Raw genomic sequence first — 12,170 nt, forward strand, 5'->3', positions numbered from 1 at the left:
TGAAACGCTTTATTGTCCATAAACTAAGCAGGCGGAGAGACTTGTGTTCCTGAAGAACAAGGTTGGCCCCGTTGTGCTGAGCTTAGTGTAATGGGCTCCACTCTCCACTAGATGGCGCTGCTTAGCTTACTGGGGCAGATCGTTGTGGCGTGCGTAGGTGCGTATGCGCATGCACGGGAGCGGTTAAATGGCGTCACCCAGCCACCCGGTCTGTAGTATCTGAATTCTGTTCTCCCCGATCAGCAATCGCGCACCCGTCCTTTGTCTTCGGCTTCCATCTACTCCCCGCTTTTACACGGTTCGTGACCAAGCCCCAGGCAGCACCTCCCTCCCGAGTTTTGTCTCAGATGCGGCTGTGTTTCCCGACTCCTTACTTCTGAGAAGCTGCGGCTTTGACCCGTTCTGCCCGTCTGCTGGAGGGTCTCACCGAGCAATGACCGGGTGCCGGTCGCACCCAGGAACGTTGACAGGACCGTGCTGCTGCTGCCCAGAGACTGCGGCCGGGGGCCAGCCCGTCCCAGAAAGAGTTTGCGAGACAGTGTAGCAGCAGCATTTCAGGGACTATGGAAAATCACAACACCCATCCGGCACCAGGCTTCACCCACAACGACCTTGTTCCAGCACCGGTGAATGTGGTTGTTCTCCCGGGGCCACTGGGGCCTTGCCTTTGGGGGCGGGGGAGCCACACAGCCTCTGCCAGGTGTCCTCCCAGCAGGGGAACCACCTCTCCCCGTGTGGCCTGAACCCCGGACCCCGCTCTGCTCCTGGGGATTCGCCCTTCCCACCAGAGCACCACCAGGTACCAGCTGCGGAGTTTCAGACTCTGCGCTCCCCGTTTATAGTCTTAATGGAATTGAAACCCTCTCCTTTCTCCCTTTTTAGTTCAGTCCCTGCGGCTGTTTCCACTTTTCCACTTTCTCTCCAGCTGCTTTTTGGGGGGGGGGGGGTGCTTTTCCCATATTCTCCTCCCCACCCCACCCACCCCCCATCTCCATCCTCTCTCCATACGCAAAACACCTCCCTGCCCTCCGCGGCTTCTCTCTTCCCAAGTTCACCTCTCCGCGCCGTGTACCTGCTGAGTTGTGTGGTTCAGGTTGTGCAGATTGTTGTGTCCTTCCTCAAACCAGTTTTCTAGGTGTGCAGAATGGTTTAGTGTTGGTCTGGCTGTATTTTGGGGACGCGAGACACCTAAAAAACTTCCATGCTGTTCCGCCACCTTGGCTCCTCCCCTGTTGTTGTTGTTCATTTATGAGAGAGAGAGAGAGGAGAGAGAGGGAGGATCTGAAGCAGAAAGCAGAGACAGCAGCTCTATGCTGACAGCAGAGAGCCCGACACGGGGCCTGAACCCGCGAACCATGAGATCATGACCTGAGCCGAAGTCAGAAGCTTAAGCAACTGAGCCACCCAGGCACCCTGGCTTTCTCATTCCTAAGATTTGAGGAAAGGGGGATATGTCCTTGGTTTGCCTGCCAACTAGAGGCTGAGGGATGGATGTGGTGAACCACCCTCCCCCAGTTCCTGCCCAGATTGAGGGACTCAGAAAGTCATTTCCATGGTCTTTCTCACTCTCCCCTGGAGTCCCATCCCAGGGGCTTCCAGGCCCACAACAGCCAGCATCACCAGAGAGCCAGAGGATGTCACCAAGGTGATGGGTGTCCTGAGCTGAAGCGGAGGGAAGCATGGATCTAGACCCCGGAAGTTTAGAAGCTTCTGCTCTGACCTTGGCTTTGGAGCTGATTTGAGCTCAAGGCAAGTGCCCAGGACAAAAGATCTGCTTCTGACTAAAGTGATGATTTGGGAGGAAGCTTGGAGCAGTGCCAGGAGCACAGGCTCTGGGTCCCGGCTGATCTGAAAGCTAACTCTGCCTCAGTTTCCTCTTCTGTAAAGTGGGCTATAATAGCCATAGTGAGGCTTGAATGTAGTTATCTGGTAACGAGTTTCCCTCCCTTCCTTCACCGTGGAGGCCGGAATAAGGCTCAGGAGGCCAGACCACCAGGCAGAGCCACCCGAAGACCTTGCTTCTCTTTTTGTGACTGCCCTCGGGTAGGGTTCCCCGGGATGGGACCCTCTCGTCAGGCAGAACTTGGCAGGTGGGTGTGCTGGTCACAGGAGCACTCAGGGGCTCTCCGCTTCTTCAGGGCACGCCAGCTGCCTCCACCTTTCAGGATGTACCCACCCAGCTGACACTCTGAGCCCTCCGAGAATGCCCTGCCCCCCCTCTGTGGCTGCCTGACTTCCCCGGTCCCCGGCTCCCCTCCAGGGTCCCCTTGACCTCCATGCCACACATAGCCATCACACGTGGCCGCCTCCTGCCGTCCTCACCCCTGTGGTGGGCGAGCAAGTCAGGCGACGTGTCGCGAGGCTCCGAGGGCTCCCCGTTAAGTGCTGTACTTTAGCCCAGGTTCTGTGTTTTGATTTTGCCCAGCTGCGTCTGTGTGCATTTAGATTAATCCTGTTAGCTAGTGGGAGCGGGGCTACCTGCTGTTTATCAAGAGTGCTTGTGTGATGCCCTTTTGATGTGTAGCCACCGTCCCCCGGCGGAGAAGCCTCCGGTTTCCTTCTGCCCGTGGGAGCGGGGAGGGGCGTGGGGGTCTGGCCTCAGCCACTTTCGATCTTGCCCAGACCCACCCATTGGCTTGCACCGCCTCCTCCATCCTCAGCCCCTACCCAGGTCCCACTTTCACTGCACGGCCTCTGACCTGCTGCATCTCGGAGTCCAGAAGCTTCCAAGGACGTAGCCGTGGCTGCTCTAAAGCCCACAGGAGGCAGGTGCTCTGAGTGTTCAGAGACCCATCCCGACTCTGTTTTCTCGCCCGCCTGTGAGTTGGGCTGACTGATAGCCCTTCCCACTTACGCAGACATTTGCCCCGAGGGTGAAATGAGAGCGCTTTGACGGGAGTCGCCCCTGCCGTGTTGCCAGGTACAAGGCAGGAGGGTGGTGTGGTGGAGCATCATGGGAAGCAGGGTCGGGTTCTGCTGAGACAGGTGAGGGACCGTTATTACTCCCATTTTGCAGGTGAGGCAAGTGGGGCGCAGAGAACTTGCCAAAGGTGAGTGATTCCAGAGCCGAGAGCCACAATGGCGGACGGCCTTCCCAAGGGAGACAATCAATGTGTGTTGACTGAACGAGCGAATGCCTCCGCCGCCAGGGAACTTGCTACCTCACCAAGCAGTCTGCTCGACTGTTGGATAGTTCTAGTTACTGCAAGATTCTTGCATTGAGTAGACATTGTCTGCCTCTTATCACACCTCCTTGCCATTGGCCCTGGCCCTACTCTGATGCCCAGGGGCTTGGGTCACCCCTGCTATCTCCGGCCCTAGTCTACAGCCCACCCCAGGCCAACTCATGTCCTCAGGCACAAGCCCAGGGACCGCAGGGCTGAGTCTGGGGAATGACCACCCCCTACTGGGTACAGAAAGAGCCAGACCCCCCTCCCTAGGGAGCAGGATCTAAGTCCTCCTCATAGAGACGAAGCTCTTGTTACAGTGATGTGGGAGCCGTGGGTCCTGGCTTGGGAACCCCCCATCAGCCACTGGGTCAGGGTATGGCAGGAGCAGGACCCAGGTGACAGCTGGCACACGGGAGGGGTGCACCCGGGGGGAGCCGCTCCTTCCAGCAATCTGAACAATCCCACGCTTGGTTAGCTCCGCAAGTGACGTTGCCTCGGAGCTGACCGGTTGCGGCCCTGAGTCTGACCTGACTAGAGGGCCATGAGACCCAATCTCGGGCTGTGAGGCTTGGAGAGCGCTCGGAGAGCCGCAGCGGGGAGGTGACTTCAGGGCGTGAGCCTCCCTTCCCCCCCGTCCTGAGGAGTGCACCCAGCCCGTCACGATGTCAGGCAGGAGACAGCACCTGAGTCCACTGGGGCCCCTCCGGACAAGGTGGAAGGTCTGTCTCCAGGAATCATCCTGCCTGAGCCCTTCACCACAGCAGGGGGCCCAGGGCAGGGCCCCCTTCTGTCTGCCCTTGAGAAGCCAGGCTGGGAGGCACAGGCTGGGGACTGCTCCCTCCCGCGTCCGGAACTGAGACCCCCCCCAACAATCCAGGGCCAGGACCTCCGGCCATGTGCTGGATGCCGAGGGGACTCCCCCTGACAGGGGGAGCACTGAGAGTCATCGGTTCCAATGCCACCTGCAAGTCAGGGTGGCCACGGCGAGCCAGGTCCGGGACTCAGGATGAACCGGGCTTGAATCCTGCTTCTGCCCGTTACCTCACTGCCCCGGCCTCAACTTGCGTTTCTGTAACACGTGGAGTGATGCTCACCTTGCCGCGTCACATGAGTCACTCAGGCCGACTTGCAAAGGTCACTACGTATTTGGCATTCGTGAAATAACAAAATGAAAGAAAGGGAGAACAGATCAGGGGCAACCCCTCAGGGAAGGGGAGGAAGGGGAGGTGAGGATGTCTACAGAAGGGCAACAGGAGACATCCTCGTGGAAAGGATGGAAACCAAGGAAATGCTCTGTGCCTGGACCGCATCGGTGCCAGTATCCTGGGTTGCGATATCGTACGTAGGTTCTGCAAGATGGTGTTAGCGGGGGCAACGTGGGATCCCTTCGTGAATCCACTGCGAGTGAATTACCACTGCATGTGGATCTTCAACGGTCTCAATAAGCTTAATTTCTTGAAAACCGTCATTTTATGTCTGCTGAAGAGAAAGCATCTTTGACATTATCTGTTCTTCCTCCTCCCTGCCTCGAGTTCTTCTGTGAGCTGGGGTGGCCTGGGAATTGGCATCATATAGAACCGTCATGGCGAATGGCGGGGGGGGGGCCGGGGGGGCTGGGTGGGTAAGAGGCGCCTTGACTGTGTGTCTAGCATCTTTTATTTCCATGCCTTCCGTGAGTGCTTAATAAATGCACAAGTGATTGAATGAGTGTGTGCGTGCATGAATGAATGCCCATTAACAGAAAGTAAACTGTTAACCTCTCACGAAGTGAAATGGGCTTAAAGCGCGAGATACTTGGGGTAGACGCGGGGCCAGTCTTGCAGCCCCCAGATTGGCCAGCCCAATTCCCTGCCTGGCCTTGTCCACCCCGGGGCTGCATCGTGAGGCGTGTCGGTGGGGGGGGGGGGGGGCGGGAGCCAGCTTCGTGCCTGCGAAGACAGCAATGTGACACAGTTTAATTAGCACAAGAGTAAATTACATCAGACGTAGCGAGCCCCGACTTCTCCCGACGGCGTGGGGGAAAATGGAAGCCTAGCATTTTCAATTTAAGGTTTAGTTAGATAATACCTATTGGTGCCAGTAGATTACAGAGTGGATATTAAATCCTGCAGGATTTGGAATCGGAGCGTACAAATGGAATCCATAAGTAGGGGGAAGCAGCCGGAAGGAGCTGGCCCTGTGTCCTCAGCTAACAAGAAAGCGTCTCTGCAGCCAGCACAGACCCGGGTCCTTAAGCTCCCACCAAAGACTCCAGGCCGGTGAGAGGGGTCGGTGATCATTCTAGGGGCTCCCTCAGCAAATTCTCCCCACGTTATGGGTGCGGGTGCCGGGGCCCAAGTGCAACCCACATTTTAACAATCAGAATTGCAACTCACTTGTCGGCTCCATCCAGGTCTTCCTCTCCTCTCCATCTGGTCAACTCCTACCCTACCTTCAAAATGGCTCAAGCCTTCCTCCTCCAGGAAGCCCCGAACTCCACTCGGATTCCTCCCTGAGCCCCACAAGCCTGGGCTTCTGGGCGTTGCAGTCACCACTGGTTATGGTCTTCAAGGATGGCCTCGTACCCCCACCTCTCACTCTTTGAAGAGAGTGACAGGACTTACTCTCCTGCACCCTCGTTCTCAGGCGTGCGGGGGAGCCAACGAACGCGGGCTACACAGATGGGCTGTTTGCATTACACGCGTGTTGATTTGTGGACAGCCGATGAATTCTGAGTATGAGATACATTCGCAGCATTTGAGACTCAAAAAGTAGAGAAGGATCTGGCCTGCTTTGCAGGGCCTCGGCTCCCCGCCGGGGGCAGCCCGTGGCGGGCGTAAGCCTCCAGGCTCGAACCTCCAAGCAGATCTGCGGGTGCATTTCCCCCTTTCTTAACAAAACAGCAGAATTCGCTCCATGTTACTCCCCCTTCACCGGCTTCCCTTCACCGCCTTTCTTGGAGCCTGGTCTCGTCACTGCCGGGTGAAACGTCTCTGGCAGGCCCGGCACGGAGGCTCAGACTCAGTGGAGAAGGAGGATATAGAAGCTTATTAGTCTAAGCAGGATGAAATGTGTAAATTAATTACCTCGGCCACCCGTGCATGTAGTGGCCCGCCCTGCACTCGGGGAAGACAAGAATTAGCCTCCGTTCTTACAGTTTGGCACCCCTGCCAGACGCGACTGGGAGGGCCCCTGGCCGCCTGCCCGACACGGGGGAGGGAGGGCCCCAGGAACCAGAGTCGGGTGGTCTTGTGGGACAAGCAGGTCCCTCCCTAGATGGGGGAGGTTGGACTCTGTCTCCACCAGCAGCAAGAGCAGGGGGATGGGGAGGGGCCTCCCTCTGTCCGGTCCTCGATGCCCGTTCACTGAGCACCTATTTACCAGGTGATACAAGGTGTCGGTCACCGTGGTGACCCTTTCCTAGTTTCCCTTCCTCTGATCCTCACAAAAACCCCAGGGGGCAGCCCCACTTCACAGAGGAGAAAACTGAGGACCAGGAAGAATAAGTAACTAGTTCTACTGACCCAGCCACTAACTGCCGGGGTCAGGATTCAGATCCAGGACAGCATGCTGCCTCCCAGGAGGACGGACAGGCAAGGAGCTGTCTCTGGGGCCCTGTCGCCAAATGCGCCTTCCCTGCTTCCACGCCCCATGGCAGGACTCGCTCCCCACACCCCCACCCCAACCTCCTCCTCCCCCCCCCCCCCACCGGAGCCTGTGCAGCTGAGCCTTGGCCCTCCTCCCCCTGCAGCTGGGACCTCCCACCTGCCTCACCTGCCCACGGGCCCTCTGCTCTCGGCCAGTTTCCCAAACTGCCTCACCCCCCTGCACGCCTAGCCCCCTTGTCGTTGCTTCTTCCGCCATCCGGAATAGCATCACCCGCCACAATCGGCCCCACCGCCCGTGTCTCTGGCCACCGCCACTGTCCGCCTGGACCTCCACTCCAGTGTCACCCCAACCTGTCCCGGAGCCCTCTTCTTAGGGCGCTAATATGATCACTCACCCTCCTGCTGTGTCAGTGCCACCATTTACGGGAAGCCCCAGCTCCCCACGAGGCGCTGTGCCCTGGGGCCCTGCCCGCCTCACTGCTGCCCAGGGTCCCCTCCTCAGCACCCCCAGCCGGCTGGCCCCCGCCGTCCCCATACTTGCAGAACGTACTCTTTCAGGCAGGTCCCCTGCTGGGCGATCCTCACCCCCAGATCCCCTCAGAGGGAGAGCCCGCCTCCCCCAGCCCTGCTCCCTGACGGCACCGTGTGTCATATGTCGTGCTCTGCAGGACACTTATCACATCTAAGCCAGCCCACATTCACCGGTGACTTTATCTTCGGCTTCCCCGACCAGCTGTAATTTCCACAGAGAGAGAGCCTCCTGTCTCCCCGTGCTGAGATCTTGGTGCACCACGAATATTGGCAATGAATGAGGAAGCCCCTGGGTCCCGCCATTCTGAATCCTCACCCCCAGCCCTCTCTGTCACCTGGGCCTGCGCGGTGGACCCAAACCTAGGCTTCAGGTCATCTGGCCCAGGTCGCCCCCTAGGAGGGTCCCCTGCCTGAGCCATCGAAGACCCACAACCTTGCCTCCCAAGGAATAACCGTGAGTCCTTTTCAGTGACAGGCTCTCAAGGCCGTGCCTTCCTCTGACAGATTCACCTTCTGCATGTTGCCAGTCAGCGCTAAGGCTTGCAGTCCATTGAGGGTCTACACACGAGGACAGAAATGCAGTTTGCCCCCCAAAGCCACCCCAAAGCCAGTAGGGAAACAAACTATCAGTCCACTTAGGATTAATTCCTTCACCACCAGCTAGCCAAAGACCTTCCCTTCCTCCCTGACCTGGCTTCTGCCCTCCCTGGACAGCCCCCAGGGACTAGGGCATCATTCTCAGTCCCTGGGGGAGGGGGGGGGGTCCTGCCCCCCCCACTACCCCCCCTCTTGCAAGAGGGTCTAGTGGTTCCCATGACCCCGGTCCCCGATTCCTCCTCCTTGCCTTGGCCCTTCCCAGCCTCAGCCTTGCCGGTTTTCAAACTTAATAGTCAATCCTCAGAAAGATAAAACTGCCTGGGTCCCTCCTGGGAGGCGATTTGAAGGTTTGGTGGGAAGAGGAGGCCCAGACAAGAGCTGGGTCCCCACCTCTGCCTCCCAGTCCCCACCCCCTCTGGACACTCATTCCTGGCCCCAACTCTTATCCTTCCGATCTCCCCGCACAGTCAGTCAGAAGGGAGATACAGATCTCCCCATCTGGTAAGCAGGAAATCTGAGGCTGACAGAAGTCAAGGGGCTCTGCCCCTCAATTTGCTGTCACCTTCGATTTTGAGGACTCTGCCTTTCTATTTACCACCTCACCTGTTGGTCTGCCCTGTACAGAGTCCCCTCAAGCTTCAGGGGCTGCAGAACTGAACCTGACATGCCCACCAGACCCCCTCCCTCAGCCTGCCCGCCTGCAGGGAGAGCCCAAGGGCAGCAGCTCCCACACGGAGGGGACCCTCCCCATGCCCCACCCTGCAGCCCCCGGAGCCAGGCTGGGCAGAGTTCGGTGGGGTCAGCAGCAACCTCTCGTTCCTGCCTAGCTGGGGGACTGCTGGCCTGTAATCACACGTCCCACAGTCTAGGGCAAGATCTGCTTAGCTCATGCAGAAGGAGTGCAGAAAGGGGCTCCCCTTGAGAATGAGCTGTGGGGGGCCGCCTTCGGCCTGGGGAGGGAAGCTCAGCGCCCTTTAACTGCAGTGAAATGCTGCCACCTGCTGGCCATGTCTCAGAACTTCAGGGAGCCGCCGGGCTGGTTCTGGGCCCGGAAAGCCGAGGGAAACCGCCCTTTCTGTGCCCCTGGTCCCTTGTCCAAGGGCGGAAGCTAACAAGGATGGGGTTGGGATGCTGTCGTCGCTGCTGCTGCTGCTGCTGCTGGCTGCTGTTGTTAATGCGACCACAACCACATTACCACGTCTCAGTTATTGATCACTTGCTGTGTCAGGTGCTTTGCACATTGTTCTTGTTCTGGCAATCTAAGATGCTTCCTTCTTGTAGGCTGGGTAGCTTGCCAAGGTCACACAGCTGGTGAGTGCTGCAGCCGGGATTCTAACTCAGGCAGTCTGGCCAACTGTCGCCCAAACTCAGAGTCCCAAGTGTCAACTCCCCCAAGAAGTGTCCCAGATATGCCCTCATGCCTGGCACCTCCCCAACTCTTCTGTTAACCTTCCCCACCTCCCCCCACCCCCCAGGGAACTGCTCCTTAGCCTCCAAGGCCTGTCCACATGGCCACACTCTTCTAGAACAAAACGGAATAACCCCTGACGTCATGGAGTCCCTACTGCAGCGGGTCCTGGAGATCCAGGCCCAGAGCAGAGCTTAGATGCCTCGGAGGCTCCCAGACCCTCCCTTCTGAGCAGGGAAGGCTTCTGTTGGGGAGGGACCCAGGCCCTGACAGGGCGTGGAGGTAAGGAGGGGAAGCTGGGCTGGGTAAGGGGAGCCTCGGGGATTTGAGAATCCGATCCACCCGGTTCTCAAGCCAGTCCTGGTCACGGAGCCCCCGCTGGGACGGAGCTCGATTCCCAGTCCTCCCAACTATCCTCGCTGTGATCCTTAGCTCACAAACTATCACAGCTGGGAAAGGACCTCAGGAATGATCCAGTGAAAACACCACCTCCTTCTGTAGATGGGGAAGGTCAGGCCCAGAGAGGGCAAGCAGCTGTCCCAGATCACACAGCCAGAAGCGACTGAGCCAGGAAGAGGACTCCCAGCGACCTAGCCAGGGCTCTCTGCTCAGCCCCAGTTCTGCCTCCCCCCTCCCGCAGCCCAGAGCCCTGTGGCCCTTCCCCCACGTGCCTGTAGGCTACCCACAGCAGGCCTAGAATTGCCTAAAGCCCACAGCCTGCGGGGACCAGACACAGGGGAGCAGGGACAGGGACTTGGCTGGGGCTGAGAGGAAAAAGAGTGGAAACAGCATTGATCCTCTCCTTTCTCTCCCTTTCTGGGAGAGACACCTCCCTTCCCCTGCACTCGCGTCCCTGAGCCCCTCTCTCGAGGCCTCCAAGGGGGCCGATGTTTCACTCATGCTGAGGGAGGCATGCTCAAGAAATGGAAGCAAGGATTCTCCTGATCACTGCATTATCACAGCTCTCACGGTAATGGAGCCAGTGGGGAGTGATGGGGAGCATGGTGCTCAGGGGACATCCCCACCCAGGCCCCAGCAGAGGGCCCGGGGCCTCTGGACACGGCTGTCCTCCCGCTGTGCCGGCCTCCGGGCTGCAGGTGGAGGTTCCCGGTGAGGACCCAGCCAAGGACAGACGGGGGTCCGGGGGATTCAGCGAGACAGAGGGTGCCCGTCCTTCTCTCTTCTGGAGCCAGTGGCTTTGGGAAGGGCCCCAAATGTTGGGGGACTAAGGCCTTTCTCAGAGAATCTGGGCATCCCTGGAGCCCAGGAGAGTGACCCTCCTCCCGCTCATAGCCACAGGATGGCAGGTCCTAAAGAAGGTCCGGGAGGCTGTAGGGCACCCAGTGCCCACGGCTGGACCTACTGGCCCGGGGGAGGGGCTCCAAAGAGCATTGCTTGTGGTCACGGGCTGCGGGGAGCAGCGGCCAACCTGGGGGAGACCGTCCTCACGGCTCCCGAGGGAAGGCACGGAGGTGACACAGCACACTGGTTCCATGGTAGGTAGCTTCCCTCACACTGCTGCACATCCTCCCAAGATGCCCCGTGTCCCCTCACCATCCTTTCCTGTCTTACCCCTTCCCCTCTGTGCTCTGCTTCTGGCTCAATTCTCCCCTCCCTTTTCTGATTCTAAGGAGCCCCCTCTGGAAAGTCTGGCCACTGGCCCAGCAGGGCAGGGAGAGGGAGGAGGGAAGGGGGTTGTCCCTCCATGATGCACCAACAGCTAGCTCATTTAGGTACTTTGACTATCTGGCAGGGGAGAGAGCTGCTCCCCTGGTGTCCCTTGGCCTCGGGTAGGGAGAACAAGGAAGGACAGTGAGAATGAAGGAGACTTGCGGTGGGGGGGGGGGGGGGGGGTTCCCGGCCACATCAGGGAAAGGGCTTGTTTTCCTTGCACCCTCTTCCTCTCTCTTCCAAGTCATGCTTCCTCCTGTCTTGCTTGCCTCTTCCAGGAAGCCTTCCCTGACTACCCCTCCTGGCCTCTCTGGGCTTCCAGGGCCTGGACAGCCTCATCTCCTTCCTGCATGCCCCCAGCCCAGGATGGTGCTGCCCTCAGGAGCCCACTGGTTCTCCTGCCAGGCCTTGGCCGTGGGGTCCCCCTGCCCAGAAAGCCCTCCCCACCACAGAGAAGCGCTTGGCCACTCTCGACTCCAGCCACTCCTGGGTCCTGATCCCCTCCAAGGACTGCAGGATAGGCTGGCTGGCAGGGGGGTAGGGGAGGCGGTCAGAGCACTCAAAGCCCTCTGGGTATTCAATGTACCCCAGGACCCTACCCCACCATCCTCCCTTCTGTTCACTGTTAGCTGAGACCCGCCTGACAAAGGTCCAGTTTCCTGCACTGCACCCCAGGGACTCTGACGGGGGGTGGGGAAGGAGAGAAGGGAGACCTGAAGGAGCCACGTCTTCTGGAAGAAAGAGGAAAGATGACTCCAATGCCCCCAGCGGTGGGGAAGTGTTCAGCAGAGGGCCCCTCTGGTGACCCTCGAGAAATGCTTGTTCAGTACAGAAGTGGGCGATCAATGGTTTATTCAGGAGGGGAAAGCCCAGGCTGAATGTCCCCCTCCCCAGAACCCTCAGGGCCCTTGGAAGGGACAGCGAGAGGAGGAAGGGCCCCACCTTGCCGTTCCTGGTTTGGTCCCCTCTGCAGGCCCCGAGCCCCATGACGGCGTGTGACATGGAAGGTAGTCAGAGGGAGGAGGAAGACGGGTGCGGAGCAGTGTGGAAGGCACCCTGGGAAACAGCGGCAGTTACGTGGAAATTGCAAGTTACCAGCCCAGCCCCACTTTCCCCCCACCTGCTCACTTGTCATTGCTGGAGAGGACACAGAGTTGCAGAACCATGAAAATTCCATAGGTAAATGGCATTTCCCTTGGGGCAGCT

General features: G+C 58.9%; 1 long non-coding RNA gene across 4 annotated transcripts in view; it reads left to right on the plus strand.

Moving 5' to 3' along the window:
* LOC122200524 overlaps positions 1-12,170 on the plus strand; it is a 41,123-nt gene that overhangs the window by 26,033 nt on the left and 2,920 nt on the right. The window contains exons 4-5 of one of the 4 annotated variants that reach the window (XR_006193832.1): positions 5,282-5,428; positions 11,938-12,143. This is a non-coding gene — a long non-coding RNA (uncharacterized LOC122200524). The other 3 variants (XR_006193833.1, XR_006193831.1, XR_006193830.1) reach the window with 3 other exon arrangements.

The sequence above is a fragment of the Panthera leo genome, chromosome D1 (assembly GCF_018350215.1).
Source record: "Panthera leo isolate Ple1 chromosome D1, P.leo_Ple1_pat1.1, whole genome shotgun sequence".
Taxonomy (NCBI): Eukaryota; Metazoa; Chordata; class Mammalia; order Carnivora; family Felidae; genus Panthera; species Panthera leo.